The sequence below is a fragment of the Pinus tabuliformis genome, chromosome 4_1 (genome assembly GCF_031772625.1).
Source record: "Pinus tabuliformis cultivar Carrire ecotype Pingquan chromosome 4_1, CPIR1, whole genome shotgun sequence".
NCBI classification, from domain to species: Eukaryota; Viridiplantae; Streptophyta; class Pinopsida; order Pinales; family Pinaceae; genus Pinus; species Pinus tabuliformis.
In genome coordinates, this window is record NC_142303.1 from 695,998,328 (window position 1) to 696,023,729 (window position 25,402).

Below are 25,402 nucleotides of genomic sequence, written 5' to 3' on the forward strand. Positions count from 1 at the left end.
TAGGGTTTACGATTTAGAGTTTATAAGATTTTAGTAAATTATTTTAACAAGAACTTAAATGAAAGTTAGTAATAGTTTTTAAAATGTTATAAAATTCTTACGCTTTAGCATTTAGGGTTTAGGGTTTATAACACTTTAGTAAATGTTTTTAATATACACTTAAATAAAAGTTACAAAACACTCTTTAAAATGTTATAAATGAATTAGGGTTTAGGTTTTACTGTTTAGGTTTTACGGATTAGGGTTTAAAGTCTATAACACTTTAGTAAATTGTTTTAATAAACAATTAAAAGACGTTACAAAGCACTTTTTGAAATGTTATAAAATTCTTAGGGTTTAGGTGTTCGGGTATAAGGTATAGTGTTTAAGGTTTAGGTTTTATAACACTTTATTAAATTGTTTTAATAAACACTTAAATAAAAGTTACAAAAGAAGAATTTTTAGTCTGAGTTTATCCCCAAACCCAGAATTTCTGGTCTGAGTTACTCTGGAATGACCCATGCTGCAGCCAACATCAATCACAACCTTATCAGATCATCGGTGATACATTGTATTGGGTTTGTGTGGATTCTATCCTTCACAGATGTCTCACCCTTGAAGAGGTTGAGCATGTCCTAAATGATTGCCACTCTGGCGCCTATGGTGGTCATATGTTTGGATATGTCGCTGCTCAGAAGATCCTTTGTTTTGGCTATTTCTGGCCTTCCATTGTTGGGCATGGAATCCCCACAAGGCATGTTTTGGAGCTTAAAGCCCAAGTTTTGACCAAGTCTTTTGTGAAGGCTCTGCGCATTATGGGTGCGAAGCGAAGCCATAATAGAGTCACAGGGTTTCCGCCCTTGTTTTTGTAATGTAATGTTGACTTGATAGACCTACCCATGGTCTGCGAACCATCGGATTGTATAAATAAAGTGAGGCTCCAAGGGGAGAAGATGCCAAAAAAAAACTAATAGAATGAAAGCATGAGGAGTCTAAGAGACTGAATCTAAGTGTAAAGTGTGTCTTGGGGTGGTGGAGTAGGAGATGGCTATGCAGCTGATTGCGCAAAGGCCTAGTAGTCTGCAGCTGAGTCTACGAACCCCTACAGGTAAGTGCATTGGGCAAGACAAGTCTATAACCATTGGAAGAACTAATAAAGAGAATTTTACGATATTTTTGTGTATATTTCCTATTTTAATGTGTGATTGGGTATAAATTACAAGTGAATTGTTTATTTGCTGCGTGAACTCTTACGAATATATTGTATAAATAAATATAACATAAGACATCCAGTTACGCAAAGATAATTGACTAGGCTTAGGAAGATAAGTAAGATCTCAGGTGCGACTTAGGGGAATAGTGCAGAGTGCTACTCCCATAGCATGGAAGCTCCACAGCCCCTGGTTAGGGTTGTGCGAAGGCAAGCAGATCAGGGTGCGAAGGCCTAGGAACTGTGCAAAGTAACCTGCGCGAAGGAACTAACAGTTGGACCGGTTCAACTTCTCAGATATTTCAAGGGCGCGAAAACCTGGTTCCAGCACCCCCGCATTCTACTTTGGGTGAGACCTCAATCTGTGCTCTGCGGAATATTACCAAAAGGGCCAGTAGTATAGGGATTTGCTTGGCTAATTAATGTTGAACTTGGGTTAGGCCCTAACAAGCCAACAAATGGTTTTGTTGGTGAGACTAGGATTTTCATAGAGATGTCTGATGTCGTATCGCTGGAATCTGACAAAGAAAGGAATTGAAGATTAGTTGGACAAAAAGATTCACGAATTTGTGGTGCCAAAAAACAGGAATCCACGACTATCAAAGGAAGAGTGGTTAGACTGCTACTTGTATACAGAGATCCCCAAAATTTTCTTTGCATCTTTCTCTACTAAGCTATCAAAGTGGATTGCAAATATAGCAGACAACCAAGGAAGGTGTAAGCTCGACAAACCTATTGTGTGGACTCCAGAATTGTTGTGCAAATTGAAAGCATCAGAGGATAAAATTGCACATGTTGTTGATCACTAGCTCGATCGAATCATAGGGGGTTCATCACCGATTTCACAGTAAATACTTCAATCATCTATAGCTAGGCAGAATGACGCTTCCTCAAAGTGTCGTGAGGTAAGTATGTTAAATATTTGAACACTTGAATTAAAATACTACTGTGTGAAAAATGTGTTATGCGAATAAATTGATGTTTCGGGCTATGTGAAGTGGGATAATATACAAAAGCGAAGGTAGTGCAGAACTAGAAACTAGCCCCTTGATCTCAGCTCTGCGAGGGAGTGAAGAGTAGATCGTGAAGTTCTCACCAAGAAGTGTGATCAATTTTATAAGGCAAAGAATTATGTGCAAAACACTTTTTCAAATGTTATCAAATGCTTAGGGTTTGTGTATTTAGGTATAATGTATAGGATTTAGGGTTTGGGGTTTACAGTTTACGATTTATGGTTTAGGGTTTAGGGTTTATAAAACATTAGTAAATTTTCTTAATAAACACTAAAATAAAAGTTACATAACACTTCTTGAAATGTTATCAAAGGCTTAGGGTTTAGCATTTAGGGTTTATGTTTTTCAGTTTAAGATTTATAGTTTAGGGTTTAGTTTTTATGGTTAAAGGTTTATAACACCTTAGTAGATTATCTCGATGAAAACTTAAGTAAAAGTTACAAAACTCTCTTTACAATTCTATAAAATGCTTAGGGTTTAGGGTTTATAATACTTTAGTAAATTCCTATAATAAAAACTTAAATAAAATTTAGAAAAAACTTTTTAAAATGTTACAAATTGCTTAGGGTTTAGGTTTGAGAGTCTAGGGTTTATAAGACTTTAGTGAATAATCTTAATAAACACTTAAATGAAAGTTATAATTTTTTTAATATGTTATGAAATGCTTAGGGTTTAGGGTTTATGGTTTGGGGTTTGGTGTTTAGAGTTTATGGTTTAGGGTTTATATAGCTTTAGTAAATCATTTTGATAAAAAATTAAATAGAAGTTACAAAATGCCTATTACGCTATTATACAATTTTTAGGGTTTACGGTTTAGGTTTTGGAGCTTAGGGTTTAGAGTTTATAAAATCTTAGTAAATTCTTTCAAGCTTAAGGCTTTAGGGTTGAGGGTTGATAAGACCTTAGTAAATGATTTTAAGCTTTACCCTTTGGGCTTTAAGCATTAGGATACAGGGTTTGGGGTTTCGGGTTGGTTTTTTAACACTTTAGTAAAATGTTTTAAGAAACACTTAAATAAAAGTTACAAAACACTTTCTAAAATGTTATAAAACTTTTAGTGTTTAAGGTTTATGGTTTGGGATTTAGGATTTCAGGTTTAGGGTTTAGGTTTTACAATTTAGGGTTTAGGGTTTATGGTTTACGATTTATAACACTAAAGTTACAAAAATATTAAAAAAATATTAAAAAAATTAGCATTTAGGGTTTAGAGTTTAGGGTTTATGGTTTAGGGTTTAGGGTTTAGGATTTATAACACTTTAGTAAATTCTTTTAATAAACACTTATATAAAAGTTTAAAATTCTTTTTAAAATGTTATAAAATGATTAGGGTTTAGGTTTTAGGGTTTGGGGGTTTAGGGTTTAAGATTTTGGCTTTATGGTTAAAGGTTTATAACACTTTAGTAAATTCTTTTAATAAACACTTAAATAAAAGTTACAAAACACTTTCTGAAAATGTTGTAAAATGGTTAGGGTTTAGGTTTTAGGCTTTATAACATTTTATTAAATGCTTTTAATAAACAGCTAAAGAAAATTTAGTTAACGCTTTTTAAAATCTTATAAAATACATAAGGTTTAGGTTCTAGGGTTGTAGGTGTAGTGTTTGAGGCTTACGGTTAGGGTTTTGTAACACTTAAATAAAAGCTACAAAACAATTTTTAAAATATTATAAAATGATTAAGGTTTAGAATATAGGGTTTAGGGTTTGGGGTTTATGGTTAACGGCTTAGGTTTTAGGGTTTATATCAATTTAGTAAATTACATTAATAAAAGGTTAAATAAAAGTTACAAAACACTTTTCAAAGTGTTACAAAATACTTAGGGTTTAGGGTTTACGTTTTTGGGTTTAGGTTTAAGGTTTTAGGATTTATGGTTTATAACACTTTAGAAAATTCTTTTAATAAAAACTTTAATGAAAGTTACAAAACACTTTTTAAAATGTTATAAAATGATTAGTATTTAGGGTTTGGGGGTTTGGGTTTGATGTTCATGTTTTAGGATTTAGGGTTTATATTAGTAAATTATTTTGATAAACAATTAAATAAAAGTTAGAAAACTCTTTTTAAAATGTTATAAAATTCTTATTGTTTAGGAATACTCTCAACGAGGAACATAAACAATCAACTCTAGAATAACTCAACATAGAAATAAGCTCATCATATGCATACAACCAAGGATAGTCAAGCGATCCCAACATGAAAAAAAAATTAAACAACGACTTGAATTGTGATTCACCCCATGTTACTACGATAACAATTATAGAAGAAAATGATGGTCAAGATAAAACCCGATCTAGACAAAATGAAATCGATGAAGTTTCATCCAAGCATTCTAGGTTTGATGAAATATTATGTTGGATAGTGACAATATTCAGCTATAAAGAGAACAACAGGAAATGGAGATTTGGTAGGAATGTTATAACTTTTAAATAGAGCAACATAATATAAACATTCCAATAAGAATTAATGATCCACCTTTTCTAGCCAAACAATTAGTACATAAGTCGGTCGACCACACGTTATATATGCCTATAATTATGCTAATCTCCATTGTTATAGGGAAATTATTAGGTTGATGGAAGATATTTAAACCCCATGGAATATGTTGGAACATTCATAGTAATATTGACATATTTCATCGCTAAAATTTTCCACTATGATTTTTTGTTGTTGTTGAAATATGCATGCAATTATTTTTTTTTAATAAATAACCACAATATAATTTGTAAAAAAGTTCTAATTTATTTAATTTCTTTTGTATTTTTAATCTATGAAATGTGATAGGAATAATTGGGTACCCATTTTGATGGTTATCTTGGATTGAATTTTCTTTGTAGTTCGATCCATTTAATTCATATGGCTTCCCTAGCTTGTCTTAATTTAATGTTAATATTTTCTTTTAACTTAAATTGGAAATAATTTCCAAAATAGATATGCCTATAATTATGCTATAGTAAGAATATAACTTCCAAAGTTATAATTTAATTATTAGTTTCGTTGTACATATTTAAACCCCATGGAATATGTTGGAATACCCTGGTAATATTGACATATCAATGATATACACTATTAATTAAATTATCTCAAATTAATTAATTCAAGAAAATGGCATATCAACACATCATATTGGGAATTTGGTATTTCTAAGCCATGGTAATGTAAGAAGAAATGTTTCCGTAATAATAATGGGGTGAATGTGCATAGACAAACATATTTTGATATATTATATAACTCCAATAATAATAATAATAATAATAATAATAATAATAATAATAATAATAATAATAAAGATATAGATATAGTTTAGTTAACTTTTATGAATTTTTTAATTTGGTTAATTCAATATGCATAATGGGGTTAGTGTTTTGGTTTCTATCATAGATTGATGGCTATAGAAATTCTCAATCCATTTAATTATATGGTCACAATAGTTATAATAAAACCAATAAAACATTTTATGGTTAATATATTTTATATATAATATATTTTAAATTATTTTTGAAACAATTATTTTTTAATTAAATTGAGAACTAATAGAGATCATAACAACATTTTAAATAAATCTCAACATTATATTAATGACTGATAATAAAAATATTAATTATTTATAATTGAATCTCTAGCATCAACCTATTGATTATTGGTAATTAAATTAAAATTATAGAAATATTATTATAAGGTATGCACATTATCAACATAACAAGATTAATGAATCATAAATATGTTTCCAGAAATTTATTTATATGTATTAGAGATTTGTAAATTATGTTATCTATTCCAATTTTTTAATCACTAATATAGAGATATGTGATATGATTTTTTTAATATTTTTTTGTCTTCGCTCTTTGTTTAGAAATCTAAGGCATTGTTGATTCAACGCAATGGCTTTTACTGACTTCTAGTGTACAGTGTACAGTCTATGAGATCATTTTTTATTAAAACTATGCAAATCTCGAATGCATTCCCATTTATTTCTTTAGGAAGGGAATTTAAAGGATACAAACCAAAATATGTTGAAACCGTTATACACATATTAATGTTTCTCTAACGTCATTGTTCATGAAAATCCCCCTTCCAATGAGTCCGAGATATGCAAAACACTTTCCACGTGATTTGGAAAAGAATGATATTACAATATAAAAAAATTATTTTTTTCATGGTTATTGATAAATTAATAAACATATTTTAGGAAAAAGATTAAAATATATAGAAATCTAACAAAATAGATATGCACTCAATAGGAAAGGTAATACTTTTCACCAAGAAGAAGATAACGGCTCAACAACACACATTGTTTAGGATATGTAACACCTACATCGCCTCCTATTGCAAAATATTCTACTAAAAATGTTCATCACACTAGGGAAACAAAATCTGTAAGGATTAATTAATTGATTTAATTGTTTAGGATGTGGCCTCTCTTCTCAACAACAACATCACATTAAGGAAATTAAAGTTGAATTTTCCAATCAGTTGGCCAGGGAAGGGAAAAGAAGAGGAATTCACATCCTAAATCTTGTAAATGTAATTCAAGAAGTTCTTGTTGACCATGAAACTAGATCTGATAATTAGACAACAACCCTTTTGGATGAACTTTTATTTCATTATGAGGATTTACATTTTTAATTTATGATGTATCAAATTTGTAAAAATTTTGTAAGACTCCAAATTTTCCCTTCTCTGTCACAAAGAAGCAATTAAGGGCAGGGAAGATGTTGGAGGGGCTAGTAGACTTAATTGATCATCCCAAATAATTCTAGAATTTATATTATAAAGCCGATCAACTATCGAGTCGATTCGAGAGTCTAAGTTAGATAGGATAAATTGGTGTTGACAATTAAATTGTTGGGACCATCTCGACATATATATATATATATATATATATATATATATATATATATATATATATATATATATATATATAAATGTATGCATCACTAAATCTTTTGTGACTGTATTCTAAAGAGAATATAATATAAAGTAACACTTTGTTGGTTCTTCCCTACATCATTTCTCTTCTTCTATTCCTATCTTCCTTATCTTCATGTGATTTCTTGTTTTCATTTCTAATAGTAACTAATGGCTATTATCTACTGCTAAAATATAAAATATTTTAAAATATTGGTGCATATTTCAATGAATTGTAAAATCTTGTAAAATATTAGTGAATCATTCACTTAAACATAAAATCTTGAAATTATTGGTGAGTCCCTCATTTAATATTTACATTGAGTTATTTTTCCTTCTCATGCATTGATTCTCTAATAAAAAAACAATTATCCAATTACTTCGCTTCAAATAAACAAAAACAACTATATTTATGTTTATATTATTGTGTTAAATATATGTATTGTTAAATTAAGTTTTTGATATCTCAATTTGTTTTTCTTATTTCTAATTTTTTCCTAATGAGAGAGAATCATTTTGCATGAACAGGGAGAGTCACTAACATTAAACACAATATTTTACAATAAATTGGTTAAATGATCATGACAGGAATAATATACGACTAGGAAAAACACATTGATGACATGCTGAATATGAACCAGTATAAATGTAAAAATTTTAATAAGTCCATTTGGTTCCCGTCTTTACTAATTTGGCTAGAAATGAAACAAACATCACTAGTTAGTCATCCAGAAATCTTTAAAAATGTTTCCTCCCTCAACACATACAAAAATTGTTTCATCCCTCATTGTACATTCAATTTTCCCTACAAATAATTGAAGTTTGGTATGTTGTCTCTATAGATGTACACAAACAAGAGATTTTGTATCAGCCTATTATTGACCATATTATATATATATATATATATATATATATATATATATATATATATATATATATATATATATATGATGAGTTAATAATCTAACATAATATTCCAAATTCCACCACAAGCTCTAGAAGAACAAGGGGATATACTATTGCTCCCTCTGGATGTTGAACAAGAAGAAGAAAGGGAAGGATAAATATACACAACTATTTAAATTTGAACTTTTAGTACCTTTGACATAATCTCATAAGAATATTGCAAGAAAAGACTCGCAGAGTTGGAAAAAAATAGGGACATGAACATATACAATAAATGTGAATCGAATCTTTCTAGGTATTCAATTAGAACACCCACAACAAAAATAGAATCTACACTCAATTACATGAAATATTTTTGGGGATACCCTATAAAGGGTAGAAGAAAAGGAATCCTAGAGAATTAGAACAATTTCTAGAATAATCTATTGGGTGTGACATCTTGTTGTTCCTTGGACATGGAAAATATGTATTCATTGAAAAATAAACAATCGACTCTAGAAAAACACAACATAGAAAGAAGCTCATCATAGGCATAGGAATAAGGATAGTCGACTGAACCCAACACAAAAAAAAATTGAATATCAACTTGACTTTTGATTCACCCCATGTTACTACAATAACAATTATAGAAAAAATGATGGTCAAGATAAAACCCGATCCAAGAAGTCTGATACTGACGAAGCTTCATCCAAGCATTCTAGGTTTTATGACATATTAAGTTGGATAGTAACAATATTATGCTATAAAAGAGAACAACACAAAACAGATATTTGGTTGGAATGCCATAACTAGGAAATAGAACAACATAATATAAACATTCCAATAAGGATTAGTGATCCTGCTTTTGCACTCCAACAATTATTACATAAGTCAGGCGATCAAGCATTATATATGCCTATAATTATGCTAATCACCATAGTTATAAGTTAATTATTAGGTTGATGGAAGATATCTCAACACCATGGAATATGTTGGAACATTCATAGTCATATTTACATATTTCATAGCTAACTAAAAGAAATTTCTTGTGTTTGAAATATGCATTCAACTTCTTTTAATTTATAAATAACCATAATATAATCTATAATAAAGTTATAATTAAGTTAATTTCTACTATTTTTTTAATCTATTAAATGTGATAGGAATAATGGGTTACCCATTTTGATGGTTATCATCGATTGAATTTTATTTTCAGTGCGACCGATTTGATTTATATGTCTTCCCTTTGTCTTAATTCAATGTTAATATTTTCTTTTAACTGAAATTGGAAGTAAATTCCAAAATAGATATGCCTATAATTATGTGGATAGTAAGAATAGATCTTCCATAGTTATAATTTAATTATTAGGTTGATCTTATGTATTTAAGCCCCATGGAATATGTTGGAATATTCATCCTAATATTGACATACCAATGATAATATTTATGTCCAATTTAGGTATACTCTACTAATTAAATTATATCAAATTAATGAATTTAAGGAAATGGCATATCAAAGAATCATATTGGGAATGTGGTATTTCTAAGCCATGGTAATGTAGAGGAAATGTTTCCAAGTAAAGGATTTCAATAATATTAGTGGGGTGAATCTACATGGATAAACATATTTTTATAGACTATATAACTCCAATAATAATAATAATAATAAAGATATAGTTTTGTTAACTTTTATGAATTTTTTAATTTGGTTAATAAAATATATATAATGGAGTTAGGGTTTTGATTCTTATCATAGATTCATGGCTATAGAAATTTTCAATCCATTTAATTATATGTTCACAATGGTTATAATAAATCCAATAAATTATATATTCATATTTTTATTATATATGTACAATGACAAATTCCTTAGTTCTCCTTGTGATCAAAAGAAGCAATGAAGGTGAAATAAACTTGGACATGCATAAAAAACTTTAATGAAGTAAAATAAGAATCCATTGTTTCTTTCACTAAATTGTAATATAATTACATTTATGCATCCTAATTGTATTTCATCATTTCATAGAAAAATATCATGAAATGTACACACTCTTTGCATTGAGGATTTCATCAGTTCTATGTCAGAAAGGCTCACAACATGAAAACATTAAATGACCCACAACTTTATTCCTTGTTAGTTATTCCCCATATGTCAGTTTTCAACAGTGTCTCATGTTATTCTTCTCTTTTACTCACTTAATTCTTTTATATATTTTCCACAACTACACCGTTTTTTTTTTTTTATAGAAGGGTTCTATCTATTAGCAAAAATTTAAAGGATGGAAATTTGTTTTAAAGGTTGTAAACCTTGTCTAACATTAGTACTCCCTAACATGCATAATGTAAAATGTTTAATGATATTTGCATAAAAATATTGAGAGTTCTAATGATTTTTAAGTTAAAATAATTTTAAAGTACAAACATTGAGCAAATAAATTTTAAAAAATGTCAAAATTGACAACTATTTTTATTTTTTATTTTGAAAAACCATGGAATATTAACCCACTCTAAATATCACCCCAAAAAATTTCCCTACTAAGTGGAAAATTATCGAGCTTATTTACATTCGAAAATTGTTTATTCTACCAAGAGATCATAGACTATCTATCAATATTATCTCATTTTTTGCTCTACTTAGTTATGCTAAACAAAAAAAAAAAAGGTATATGAAAGTCAAACAATATTTTCAATAAATAAATCTAGGCAAGTAAGAGATAAATTTTACTTCTCTATCCCTATAACCACAAATAAACTTTGGTTCCAATACCATGTTTGAAGGTAAATTAAAAAAAAATGCCTGACAATCTGAAAAATTCCAAAAGATATGAAGTTTGTGGAAACTAATTCACAGATATTTTGCTAAAAAATCCTTCTCCTTGAGGCTACTTCAAGCACACTGCAAAATAAAATTGGTACCATGTATTAATGCATAGTAAGATATCCATTTTTCTTATGTTTGACTTTTCCATCATGCATAGCCAAAGTGCTAAATCTATAACAATTTTATGTATCGCAAAATTTTCGAGAAAACTAATTTCAAAATATTTTACCAAAAAATCAACTCTTTGGATTATTTCAAACAACTAAAAATTTAAAAAAGTACCATAGGGTAATACATACTAAGGTCGGTTTTTTAATTACTTGTTTCTTGTTTTGAATTTCCCATCGAGCATAACTGAAGGGTTAAAGTTGTAGTCATTTCTTTTATTTTCAAAGGAAAACAAATTCTCATCTTTTAGAAGAAAGGGCATAGACTTGTAAGGAAAACAACCAAAAAATAAAAAAGAACCTAAGAGGAGAAAAAAAATGATGCACCTAAGATGAATTCTAAGAACTAATTGTTAATACAACACAAATACCTTGTAATTAAAAGTAGTTGTGACAAATTCAAATAGATTATCTTCAACTTGCTCCCAAATTGGATGGTGAAATGATTGAGGAAAAACTCAAAGGATATACCAATTATGAAAGTCTTGTTTTAAAAAAATGAGATAACATTTTATAATTATGCTTCAATACAACACATTAACTATTGAACATGACATCATAATACAATTCCACAAGAATGATTCCAAGTTGCCATGGAAGGGAAATATGTATTCATGAGATAGAAATTTTTGTTACAAGCAATCAACTATCAAATATAAAACTTCAACTAGCTTATAACATTATCTAGGAACTTGTGTGAAATTATTGGACATTATACTATCTAATGTTGGAAATTATTTGGCTAATAATGTAGATTTTTGTTTGTTTTCATTCAAAATTGCAAAAACCAACTAGCATTTTGAATAAATGGATACCCTAAGAATGGGGAAAATATTAACAAACAAGACATTTTCACCACCATCCAGCATGTTCATGCATACATAGGACTTGCCATTACCAAAATCATATCTTGTCCACTATATATACGGAAACAAACAATCTCCCTATAACCAACCCCCTCGTTTCCTTAACATCAACTCCTAGAGCCGTATCATAGTAGTTTTCATGACTGCTAAATAGATAAATGCAATCAAGCTAAATCAATTGGATTTTAACTTAAGGACTTATAATGTTGACCGTGAAATACATACTTTCAGAAAACTATTAAGCACACACCTAATATCAAATCAAAATGTTTGTAGGGAAAGAAATCACAAATTTCAAGAAGCCATATCAAATTGGGACATTGAAAATAGTATCCATGCAAAAGAGGGAAAGAACTGAAATCTTAGCTATTAAAAATGTGTTCAAGTCTTCTTTAGTGTGCAAATATTGTTAAGAAATAAAGCAAACAAATTGTTTTTCATTGATCTAACTAAAAGAATGGAAGAGTAGTTATTGTTGAGAAATGTAAATACTAAATAGTAATTTACAGAAAATATATAGACTTGCAGTTGACAGAAATTGGTTAAAATATTTTCCAACCACCTGAGTGCCTCCTATTCCACTAAATCTACATTAGGGTTCATAAACAATATTCAATTACATTTATAAAAGAAGTTAGGAAGTTTCTTTCCTAGATAAGTAAAATTGACAACAATGCTATTTCAATAATAGATAGAAAAAGTTTGTGGAAGACGAAAAGGGACAAAAAACCTCCAAAGAATTACAACAACTAGAGAACTCCATATGATGAATATATAGGTGGAGATAAAAGCAAAGAACAATAACTGATTCATGTGAGAAAATTTTGGTAGTGATACCTATTGACTGTTTAAAATAAGTATAAAATGGAAATGGAAAGAATATGAACCAAATTCTATATCACATGAAATAATAATATGAGTATCATTCTCTAGAAGATCTTTGCTTCTACTATTTGTGACAATGGTGCCAACCTCATTAAATGTACTTTTTACACCATTGTTAAGGCTAATAATCTTGACCTTACTTATAGCAGTTGCCCATACTTGTCAAGAAATCTCAACCTATGATTATACTTCTCTGAAACATCTTTTCTTCCACTATTTCTGACAATGGTGCCAACCTCATTAAATGTAGTTTTTACACCATTGTTAAGGCCAATAATATTCCGTGAGTTATAGGAGTTGCCCTTGCTTATCAAGAAAGATCAATATTTATGGTTATGGAGAAATTCCATCCTTATCTAAAATGTGTTCCTTATCATTGTCAATTATTTCTAACTTTCAGGTTGAAGTGATTGAGAAAAATTTGCATACCAGCACAAAGAAAAAGATCTCATGGGAGAGTCAATTCCTTTAGGATAAACCTGTAAAAGTCGTATCTCAAGGTTTCTTATCCCAACAAAGATCAACCATTGCTAATCTAGAGGAATTTCTTCTTTATGTTGAATTTTAGCATTCACATCAGAGCTCATCAACATCTTCATAAAGACCTACATATTGCTTAGGAGATGAAGGAAAAACAAACAGGTATATTCTTCTCGTGATAGAGAACGAATTAGATTTAATTATGAGTTTTGAGATCTTCATGATTTTTTTTAGTCCTGATAATGTGAAATATATCATGATGTAAGTGTTTTGTTTACTAGCAATTTCCTTTATATGGCTACACTAATTCCTATCAAGATCGATTACCTTTCCCTCCATTGTAAAGATTTGTTATTATGTGGGCAGACACATTTTCACTTGCACTTTTATCGTTTATATGGGTACACTAATTCCTATCTAGATTGAAGACCTTGCCCTTCATTGTAAAGATTCATTTCCTTTTTTTAAAGTATAATTTCTATAAAGATAAAAGAACTTGCCCTTCATTGTAAAGATTCATTGCTGTTTTCAAAAGTGTAACTCCTATCAAGATGGAAGACGTTGCCCTTCATTGTAAGGATTTGTTAATACGTGGGCACACACATTTTCATTTGCACTTTTATGGTTTATATGACTGTACTAATTCCCATTCATTGTAAATATTTGTAGCTTTTAGAAATTTTTAAACCCAACTTTACAAATTTGTCAAAATGCTTTGCAATTTAAAAATAAAAATAAAAAAAGAATGATATGTCCACGGAATGCTTCAATCATCAAGCCTTTCAGCACAGTATTTCTAACATCTTCAAAAATAAAAAAATAAAATATTTAAATGAGAATTCAGTCCACAATACATAATTATGTGAATAAATAAAAAACGGTAAAACCATGAATGAAGCCCTATTTGCCAGATGTGCATTTGGAAGGGTATGCAAAACAAACAATCATTAATGAAAAGAACAACCGAAAAAAACAAAAACAACCTGCACGAAAAAAAGCATCCATCCAACAACCAATTTCCAAAAAGGCGCTGATTCCATTGAAATTAAAAAAAAAAAAAAGCGAACTCTAAATTTGAAGGCAGAGCAGGTATTTTATCTACGATTCCAGAGGAAGTATAGACGGTAAAACTCTTGTAGCCGTTGAAGGATGTTGGGGAATCCCTACATACACATATACTAAGTCTTATAATTTTTCGAGCATCCTTCCTGGCTAAGTCTTATCCGTCCATATCACGTCTGGCTAAGTCTTATCATTTTTCGAGCATCTTCCTCCTCCTTTGTCCATATCACGTCTGGCTATGCTTGTGTGTGTTTGGTTGTCTGTGTGGTTTGAGATTGGGTCTGTCTGTGTCTAGGTACAGGTTGAGTTCATGTTTGAGTCAGTTATGGTTGTGTGGGATAGAGGAGGAGGCTGAGGCTGGAAAAAGAAGGGCAGGGCAGGGCAGGGCAGGGCAGCTGCTTAACAGTTTTGTTGTGTGAGATAGAGGAGGAGGCTGAGAAAAGAAGGGCAGGGCAGCGCATGGCAGGTGAGCTGCTTAACAGTTTTTTGGGTTCATAGAGATCAATTATCTCGGCAGGGCAGGGAAGTTGAGCTTCATAACAGTTTTTTGGGTTCATCGAGATCGATTATCTATCAGAAATGGTATGGATCAAATTCTATTTAATTTCAGTTCAATCTTTTTGTTCATCTGTGCGCTCTGCTCTCACAACTAATTCCATTTCATAACCTTGTATTTTAGTTTGTGCACGGAAATGAATGAAAATAAAGAAATAGGTGGTTGACGTTGTTGCTGTTCAAAACCTACCTCGTAGATCCTATCCTAATTATCTGGCTGAAGAGATGAAATCGAATCCCAATTCGAGGTATGGAGAGATGGCCCTGTCTGTGTATGTCTCCTTCGAATTAGTTTAAGTCTCTGCTTCCACCTCAGAAATTTGTAATAGATTTAATTTTTTCTTCAATCGGCTTCCTCGATAATTTCTATTACATTTTATTTTTCCGCTCGGCTTCAATCGCTCTCTGGCTCTAGCTTCACAAATTTACCCCATCGCTGGCTTTTTGACTCACTTACCATAGCTCATGTGCTGCGCATAGCTCTGTATTTGGGTTTAATGTGCTGCGTATTAGTTTGGTTTAGTTTGTGGTTCTGCGGTATAACTTCTTCTTTATTAGTTTAACCCATGCTAGTTTCTTTATTAGTTTAACTCATGCTAGTTTAATTTAGTTTGTGGTTCTCCCGTATAACCTCTTCTTTATTAGTTTAACCCATGTTTTCTTTTGGATATAACTTGGTTTCTGTGTATTGTGTTATTTGTTCGTTTAATCCGTGGGTTTTTTCCCTTTTGGGTATAACTCATATTGTATATTGTGTTGTGTATTGGTTCAACCTGATGTTTTTGGCCTTAACGTGGTTCAATATGCACCGTGTGCACCAGCCATAGATTTAAGGCTCGGTTTCCTCAATAATTTGTTATACCCTTGTGCCGTGTGAATGAGCTGGATTTAAGGCTTTGTTTTCTCTCCAAGAATTTTATCCTTGATGGGCTCTGTTTCCCACTCATTGGTTTTACCCTACCCTACCATTTCTATTACATTACTTTTTTCTTTCATGGCTTCAATCCAGGCATATCTCTGGATTTAGCATAACGTGTGGCTTCTTTCACTGTATTGTGCGCCGTATGTTATTTTAACCCGAGTATTTTTATTATTGCCTACTGTGCTGTGTATAAGTTTAATTCGTGTTATTCTTTTATTATAACCTACTTTGTATTGTGTTATTTGATACTGTAATCCATGGTTTTTAACCCTTGTATATTTTATGAGACACAAATTAAAACTCACCCTGAAACAATGTTAACCTGTCAATTAAACCCAAAACGCACCTATTTATTAAATTTTCAAATTAACATATAATATAGGTTTTCAAATTAATAATAATACGTACATGCAGTGAGTTGCTCTTTTTTATTATCTCTGCTTTATACAACTTTTAAACTATTAATAATAATCCGACTCAGCTGTGTCAATGGGGCATTCTCTGTTATATATATAGCTTTCCTTCGCTTGAATCCTCCGGAATCAGTTACATTACACTACAGCTTTCACCTTCGCCTTCTTTGGGGATTCAACGCCCCATCAAGTTCGGCCCCGTCCAGTCCACGATTAGCTAGACCCTCTACCATTTCTACTCATTTATTTCACCCCGGTATTAGCGAGGCCCTGTACCATTCGTGCTAGTTAAAGCCAGATACATTGTGTGTTAATGTGCTACTTCAATCCATGGTTTTGAACCCTTGTAATTTTTATCTGTAACTAAATAAAAAACCCTACCCTGAATCAATTTTAACCTGTCAATTAAGGCCACCAATGGATTTACTAGCTCAACCTAACCTCAACCTGACCCAGCTTCGTTACCCTTTCCTTGTCACCGGTTTATTAATTTTTCAAATTAATAATGCATACATTTTCAAAATATTAATACTACTCCCTTTCTTAACATTGGTTTATTCAACTTCTAAAAAATAATAATGCAGCTCAGCTCTGCTCTTCCGCGTCAATTGGAAATTGTATCTTATATAGCCCTCTTTCGCTTCGCTTCAATCCTGTATCAGTTACAGACTTTTTTGGAGAGTCAATTATGCCCCTCGACAATTTGTAATGGTTTTTCCTAGAGATAGTTAAAGTCAGATAAAATGAAATGAATTGTTTTTTACTTTTATTTGGTATAACCAATCCTACGTTTTAAAAATCAAATTTACTTATATTATTAATTACATATATAATCATGATTTATAATATATATCTTTATTTAAATTAAGTTTATTAGTTTTTGGACTAGGAGAAAAATTAAAATAAAACTCTCATCTCATATTTTATTAATAATACTTTTTTATGGGCATATTTTTTTGGAGTTGTTTCTGGAAATGACTTATACTTTTAGAAAAAGTGTGAAGGAAAGTAAATTCATACTTCTTTTCATTATATAGATATGTAATAGAAAGGATCATTCTTTTTATATATAAGAGAAGTTGATAATTTTTATTATATCTTATTAAAAATATATGGTTTTTTTTTTTCTTTTTTTTCTTTTTTTTGAAATATTGTAAGAGAAGTTATTTTTTGTGGAAGGGGCTAAACTCCTTACAACTGCTAAGGAGGATGGGCTCCATTTTTCTTTGAGTAGTGTAGTTATTTTTGTTTGTGTTGATTACTTTTCTTTAAACTCATACTCATCACAACACATTTTTTTAAGATGCATTTACTTTACAACATTTATATTTGAAGAAGGTCATCTTACACTTCCATTATCATCCATTTATATTACAACACTTATTGCAATTGCATTTAACGAAAAACACACTTATAATTAAAAAAAAATTAAAATATTTTAGCCAAACACAAATTACACAACCTTTCACAATGTACTCGAAAACACTAAATATCTCTCTAATTAACAAACCATTCATATTGGTACTTTTTTGTTTGTTTTTCTTTTCATTGATTTTTAAAGCCTTTTGTATTGCATTATTTTATATAATCTAATGTGAGATATATATATATATATATATATATATTTCTTATATATTTATTTCTCTGAAATGGTATATATATGTTTGTGATTTTGAAAATGTTTTATGTATTTATGTTGATATTTTGAATGGAAATTATACCATATTTCTTTCTTCATTTTAAATTGTGTGTGTGCATAGGTAAGTGGAATTGTGTGTTTGCCTCTTTGAAATTGGATATATATGTGAGTGGTTTTGACAATGATTATTTTCTTTTGTATTTCAACACAAAATTGTATATTGTGTGTTTACTTATATGGAGTTGTATTTTGTATTTTTATTTAATTCAAATTCCATATGTATCTAAATGGTTGTATGAATGATTAATTATGAATATGTGTATGTAATTTGAAATTGTGTTCATGTGTTTGTTGTATTGAATTACGAATTTGAATGTATATGCATAATGTAGATTTTAATTTGTATATTGTGTGATTGTTTATTTGTGTGTGTGTGTGTGTGTGTGTGTGTGTGTGTGAATGTATATTTATGTATATTTGTATTGCATGTGGGTTGAAATTGCAATTGTGTGTTTGTTGTATTGGATTGTGATGGTAATTAATTTCAAAACATAAATTTGAATTTGTATATAAATTGTATGTTTTACTTTGTATATTGTGTGTTTTCTTATTTGGAATTGTAAAATATGTGTTCTTCTATTTGAATTTGTATTTTGTGTCTCTTATTTAAAAATTTAAAATTTTATATTTCCTTATTTGAATTTAAATTTTGTGTGTTTGAAATTGTAATCATGTGTTTTTGTTGTATTGAATTATGTTTTTGAATGTGTATGCATAGTGCAGATTTTAATTTGTATATTGTGAGTTTATTTTTTCTTAAAGTTGCATAAGCATATTCAAGTGTTTTCTTTTATTGACTTGAAATTGTATGATACCTAATTAGTTATTTGAAAGTGTATGTTGTGTGTTTAGTTGAATTTGTGTATTGTGTGTTTGTTTATTTGAATTTGTACTTTGTATATTGTGTGTTTTCTTAGTTAATATTTGGGAATTTATTTTTGTATTGACTCGAAATTGTCTGATTTGTGTTTCCTCATTTGGAATTGTAAAGTATGTGTTCTTCTATTTCAATTTGTATTTTGTGTCTAATACTTAAAAATTCAGAAAAATGTATATTTCCTTATTTAAATTTGTATTTTGTGTGTTGTTTGAAGTTGTAATCATGTGTTTTTGTTGTATTGATGAATTTGAATGTGTATGCATAATGCAGATTTTAATTCGTATATTGTGTGTTTATTTTTTTTCTTAAAGTTGCATAAGCATGTCTGAGTGTTTTCTTTTACTGACTTGAAATTGTTTGATGCACAATTAGTTATTTGAAATTGTATGTTGTGTGTTTAGTTGAATTTATATATTGAGTGTTTATTTATTTGAACTTGTACTCTGTATCTCTTTTTATTTCAAATTGAATATATGTGTGTGAGTGACAGTGTGGATATTTATTTATGAATATTTGTATTGTATGTGGCTTGAAATCGTAATCATGCGTTTGTTCTATTGAATTGTGATTGTAATAATTTCACAACCTAAATTTGAGTTTGTATATAAAACGTATGTTTTATTTTGTATATTGTGTGTTTGTTTATTTAATATTTGAGAGTTAGTTTTTGTATTAACTTGAAATTGTCTAATGTGTGTTTCCTTATTTGGGATTGTAAAATATGTGTTTTCCTATTTGAATTTGTATTTTGTATTTAATATTTAAAAATTCAAAATTGTATATGTCCTTATTTAAATTTGAATTTTTCCCATTGTTTGAAATTGTAATCATGTTTTTGTTGTCTTGAATTATGAATTTGAATGTGTACTCATAATGTATATTTTAATTTATATAGTGTGTGTTTAGTTTTTCTTAAAGTTGCATAAGCATATTTGGTTGTTTTCTTTTATTGATTTGAAATTACATGATGGCAAATTAGTTATTTTAAATTTTATGTTGCGTGTTTAGTTGAATTTATATATTGCGTGTTTGTTTATTTGAACTTGTATTCTTTATGTTTCTTTATTTGAAATTGAGCGCGCGCATACACACACATATATATACACACACGTGTGTATGTGTGTGAGTCATTGTGTGGATGTTAATTATGAAAATGTGTAATGTATGTGTTTTGAAATTGCAATTGTGGGTTTGTTGTATTGAACTGTGATTGTAATTAATTTCACAACCTAAATTTGAGTTTGTATATAAAATGTATGTTTTACTTTGTATATTGTGTGTTTTTAATTTAATATTTCAGTGTTTGTTTTTATATTAACTTGAAATTGTATGATGTGTGTTTCCTTATTTCGAATCATAAAATATGTGTTTTTTTATTTGAATTTGTATTTTGTATTTAATATTTAAAATTTTTCTTATAATTTTGCGTTGATTGAAATTGCATATAAAAGTGAGGATTGTTTTGTCAATGTATGTGCTTACATTTTATATTCCATTGCATTTAAAATTGCATATAAAAGTGAGAATTGTTTTGTCAATATTTGCTGGTTAATGTATGTGTTTACATTTTATATTCCACTGCATTTGAAATTGCTCAAGTAGGTTTACTAACTGTTTTGTCTATAAATGCATGTGTTTTGTCAATAAATGATTAGCTTAAGTCTCATAGTTTTATTGTATTATATTTTAATGTTTATTTATTATATTGAATTTTACTTATAATTCAAGATTTGTAATTTTTATGCTTGTTTTCAAAAATGTATTTGGTTATTTTTTTATTTTCTGCATATTTTAACAGATTTTTTTTTTTTATTTGCATTTTCCATTGAAGCATTAAAAATTTAATTGGAACATTTACAACAAATCATAATTAGAAATTATTTTTAAGCTTCCACCTTCCCGTGGTTGATCCTGCTAGTAGAGATTATAATCTCCAAGCAAAGAGGAGCTCTTTTAATTGTTATCAGAACTTTTTTTTATATAGTATAGATCTTAGCCAATATAAAATATAAAATTTTAAACAAATGAAAATGAATCATTCACTACATTAAGAAAATATTAAATCAATCAAACCTTTTCATAAATAAATTGACGAAAGCTTATTTTAAGGAAAAAAGGTGGTGATCCCACCTGTGCTAGTAGCTTTACACTTGAAGAGAAATGTTACCAATTAATGCCTCATTTTAATCCTCATCCTTAGCACAACATAGTATTCCAATTGAATTGGTATAAGTCATTTTATGAGAAAAACATTATTCACTACGTTTACTATTAATCACTTGATACAATGTGCTTACAGTGTTTCAACATACACAATGCAAACATACAAGTATCGTAATCAGTTTAACGTATACACTACTAGTAATTATTCTTCATATATCATAAAATATATACACACACATATAACAAGAATGATGAAATTTTAATGTATAAGAACATTTTTTCCAATGTAAAACATATCCTTTATAAATAACATAATTTATAAAATGTACATCCACTACATTAAATCATCTATTTGTTGCATATTAAATTAATAATATAATAACAATGAAAGACGTAATTATTCTTCATATGTCCAATAATAAAAATAACATAACTATGTCATTTTAGTGTATAATTGCATTTGATCCAACCTAATTTGTAAATAGTACATACACAATGTTTAATAAAGGAAATATAATAAAAACAAAAGTCATATGTATTTTTAGATGTCCAATGAAAAAGGAAAAGAAAAAAAACAAAAAATCGGACATTATGTCCAACATGAAATATCACACTCTAACAAATATAATTTGTAAGATGGTACATAAACCATATTCAATCAAGTTTTTCCCTCTCATTAAATTTACTATATAATAAAAATGAAAGACAAATTGAAATAACCAAGCAATGTTTCCAGTGTCATAGAATTCTACTAATAGAATCCCATTAGTGGGAAAGTTGTTCTTCCATTCAACTTTAGAGGTGACTCCATCTTAGGCTCTGCTTATTTGATAAAGGAAAAATATAATTTATTTAAATAATATAATTTAACATTCATATAGGTGTTTATGAGGTTCTTCCAATAACTATGCAACATAAAGTAGTATTTATCAAATATTTTGCATTTTGAACAACAATATCCAAAACACATATATGCATGGTGAGAATACATTCACATTACCCTTTACATGAAAATTAAAATGATCTCAAATGAAAGTGGCATACAAGATGACACTTCCGAAATATTATTTTTCCCATTCCCATGCAAAAAATACTTTTTTGGCCATTTGGGTAATTCGAAAACCATCTTAGGAGAGTTACATGTTTGACTTGAAACCTTGTAGTTGTTGTAAGATTTTTATCAAACTGGGAGGCTTATAGATTGAATGGGTTTAAATGTTAAGAACATGTGCTTCCTCATATGAGACCACATGTTTAAATCTAGAGAGGGATTTTGTACACCTTTAGAGATTTTAGGAATCAAATTGCGATGCGAAGGTAGGTCCTTTGTCACACAAACGAGGTGATATCATACATCAATTTGGTGTCTATATATATATATATATATATATATATATATATATATATATATATATATATATATATATATATATATATATTATGAAATTATAATATCTAAGAATATTTTGTCGAATGTAAAACATATCCTTTATAGGTAATATAATTTATAAAATGGTACATCAATTATATTAAATTAACTATTTGTTGCATATTAAATTAATAATATAATAAAAATTAAACACTGAATTATTCTTCATGTGTCCAATTGAAAACGATAACATAATTGTGGCATATTAATTTATAATGGCATTTTATCCAACATAATTTGTAAAATAGTACATACAAAATGTTAAATAAAGCCAATATAATAGAAATGAAAGATATACTTATTGTTCACATGTCGAATGAAAAAAAAAAAAAAATATGAGATTTTGTCCAACAAGAAATATTACACTCTAACAAATGTAGTTTGTAGATTGGTACATACACCATATTCAGTTGAGTTTTTTCCCTCTTACTAAATTGACTATATAATAAAACTAAAAGACGAATCGAAATAACAAAGAAATGTTTCCACTTAAGTTGGTAGGCGCATATAAGCTCTGTCGATTCCAATGCCATACGATTTTACTATTAGTACCCCATTAGTTGGAAAATTATTCTTCCATTCAAATTTAGAGTTTCCACCATCTTAGTCTCTTCCTACCCTATAAAAAAAATATATAATTTATTTAAATAATATAATTTAACTTTCATATAGGTGTTTCTCATGTCCTTTCAATAATTATGCAACATAAAAAAATAGTATCTATCAAATATTTTGCATTTTGAACAATACCCAAAACACATATATGCATGGTTATAATACATGCACATTACCCTTCACATGAAAATGGAAATAATCTCAAATTAAAATGGCATATAAGATGACACATTCAAAAGATTATTTTTCCCATGCTCATGCCAAAAATATTTTTGTGGCAATTGGGGTGATTCTAAAGGTGGCATTTGGTTACAAAGTTGGAACGGGTGGGTATTGGACATAGGACCCTCACCGTGTCAACAATACTAATATAGAGTTAACAACCCAATAAGCTTGCAGGCTGGGCATTGATATGTCTGCCCACAAGTGGATATAATAAAAAGGAATTTCCATTCCAACAAGTAATGGTGGTAGAACCTTGATGCACGATGAATCTTTTTGTAATCTAAAAGATTCCTTAGAGGCTTGGATTTAACAGTGTCAAAATGGGGACAATTTTATAATCATCTAAACTTGTTTTTCATCAGGATCATGACGACATAATTTGTTTTGTCATTTGAGCAATATATTTTCATGCCATCATCATTTTGGGAGGTATAATGATGCATTATGGCCTTTCTTTTGCAACGATGATATGGAAGTGAGAATGGAGTCAATTTTATACTCGCCTGAAGTGATTTTTTACAAGGATCACGATGACATAGTCTTTTCTAGAATTTGAGCATCTAATTTTCAGGTCATCGTCAAATTGGGAGGCATAATGATGCATTATGGCCTTTCACTTGTTTTTCCTTCAGTGAAAGGGTCAATCTAGATTTTTAGGTTCTAATGATCTTTGTATGCTGCAGCATGGAAGAGAGATCTACATACTTGAAAGAAATTCATTGCTTTAGCCTTTGCATGAAAACCAAGGCGGGGTAGTGCTGAAAGAGGGGCACACTGACACTTGATCATAAAGTAGTAATGTTTACAATATTTGGTATCATATTTGGGACAATACTATGATGAGTATGAGTATGATTTGAATTTGACCAGCAGATTCAAGAGGACTTATTTTTAGTTATGTGAGAGTCTCTATTTTATGCCACTTCTGCGAGAAGTAATTTATTTTTCTTATCAAAAGAGAACTTCTTAGTCAGCGAAAGTTATTTGTAGGAGAACGTCTCTTTATAGGAGAGATATTTTACACAAGATGAGAGATCCATCCTTGTGTTGATGAAGATCTACCATGTATTCATTACCTTTTGTTGAGATTAATGAAGTGGCCTGCCGACTATTGATTGAGGGCCTAGAGACGTAGTCTAGACTGGAGGAAATCCATTATCATCTCTTGTATTATACTTTCCCTTTTATTAACTTCTTCTTGATTATGTTGATGGATTGGTGAAAATTGCTTAAAGTATGTTCTTTCTCATGTTTTGCAAGAAAATATAAGTGTTAGTAAGGTCATTCAATGAATATTTTTGTTTAAGAAAGTATTATAAAAAAATATGAGCATAAAGTGGTATAAGAGTAGTTTGACCATTTTTCCAGGGATTGGGAATGTCATCATGGGCAAAGGGTTGGAATGAGAAGTACTTCAAGAGTTGGAATAGATTAACCATTGCATTTAAGAAGATAATGTAGATCTTATAAGGCGTCTACAAGATGTCGAGGAAGAGAGGTGGAAATTGAGGCTCATGTTCGAGCAAGCTATGGAGGAACAATTGGGAGAATGTTCCACTACAAAAGGATATTTGGCCAAATAAAAGGATCAACTGTCACCAACAGATTTACAGCTAAAGTAAACTACTAATTCTCATGATGTTATTTCTATTCGAAGCATTGAGATACCTACTTTAGGGATCGACGTGAAACTTCTCACCAAGACGGGGTATAAAGGAGGAAGACGTTATTAATGGCCAAGGAATTACACAAGCATTCAAGATTGTAAGAAGGCCTCAATTTGCAAGATTTAGGTCTATTGAAGGAGAATGGTCAAAGGCATCAAAAGTAAGGGATTACTCAGAAAAATAATCTAAGACATCTCCAATACCAACTAAGTGGAAGGGTGGCACATTTTTTTTAGGAATGATACCTCCAACAAGAGATTGAGGAGAAGAAAATGGTCGAAATATCCTTCTTAAAATTACAGTGAGGAAGAGCCTAAATGGTATGATCCACATATGTATTGTAGAGTTCCTTTCAATTATGAACAAACTAGAAATGTTAGGAAAACTTTATGGCATTGGAAACAATACACATTTTGTGGTTTGAATAATCATATTGCCTCCAAGTATTGGAAAAGAATGGCAACCAGGAAGGAGCCAAGACATGAAGACCCTTTTCCACATTAAGAGAAAAGGAAGGCCGAAAAATTATGGAGGAATAAGATCAAATGTAACCATTGTAACA

At 29.6% G+C, this 25,402-nt stretch overlaps 1 protein-coding gene and 1 long non-coding RNA gene across 3 annotated transcripts in view; one reads left to right on the top strand and one right to left on the bottom strand.

Moving 5' to 3' along the window:
• LOC149178043 (uncharacterized) overlaps positions 1-25,402 on the bottom strand; it is a 121,580-nt gene that overhangs the window by 39,117 nt on the left and 57,061 nt on the right. The window lies entirely within an intron of this gene.
• Positions 14,459-15,212, top strand: LOC149178044 (uncharacterized). Its single transcript, XR_016258812.1, has 2 exons — positions 14,459-14,854; positions 14,952-15,212. It is a non-coding gene; the product is annotated as an uncharacterized LOC149178044 (long non-coding RNA).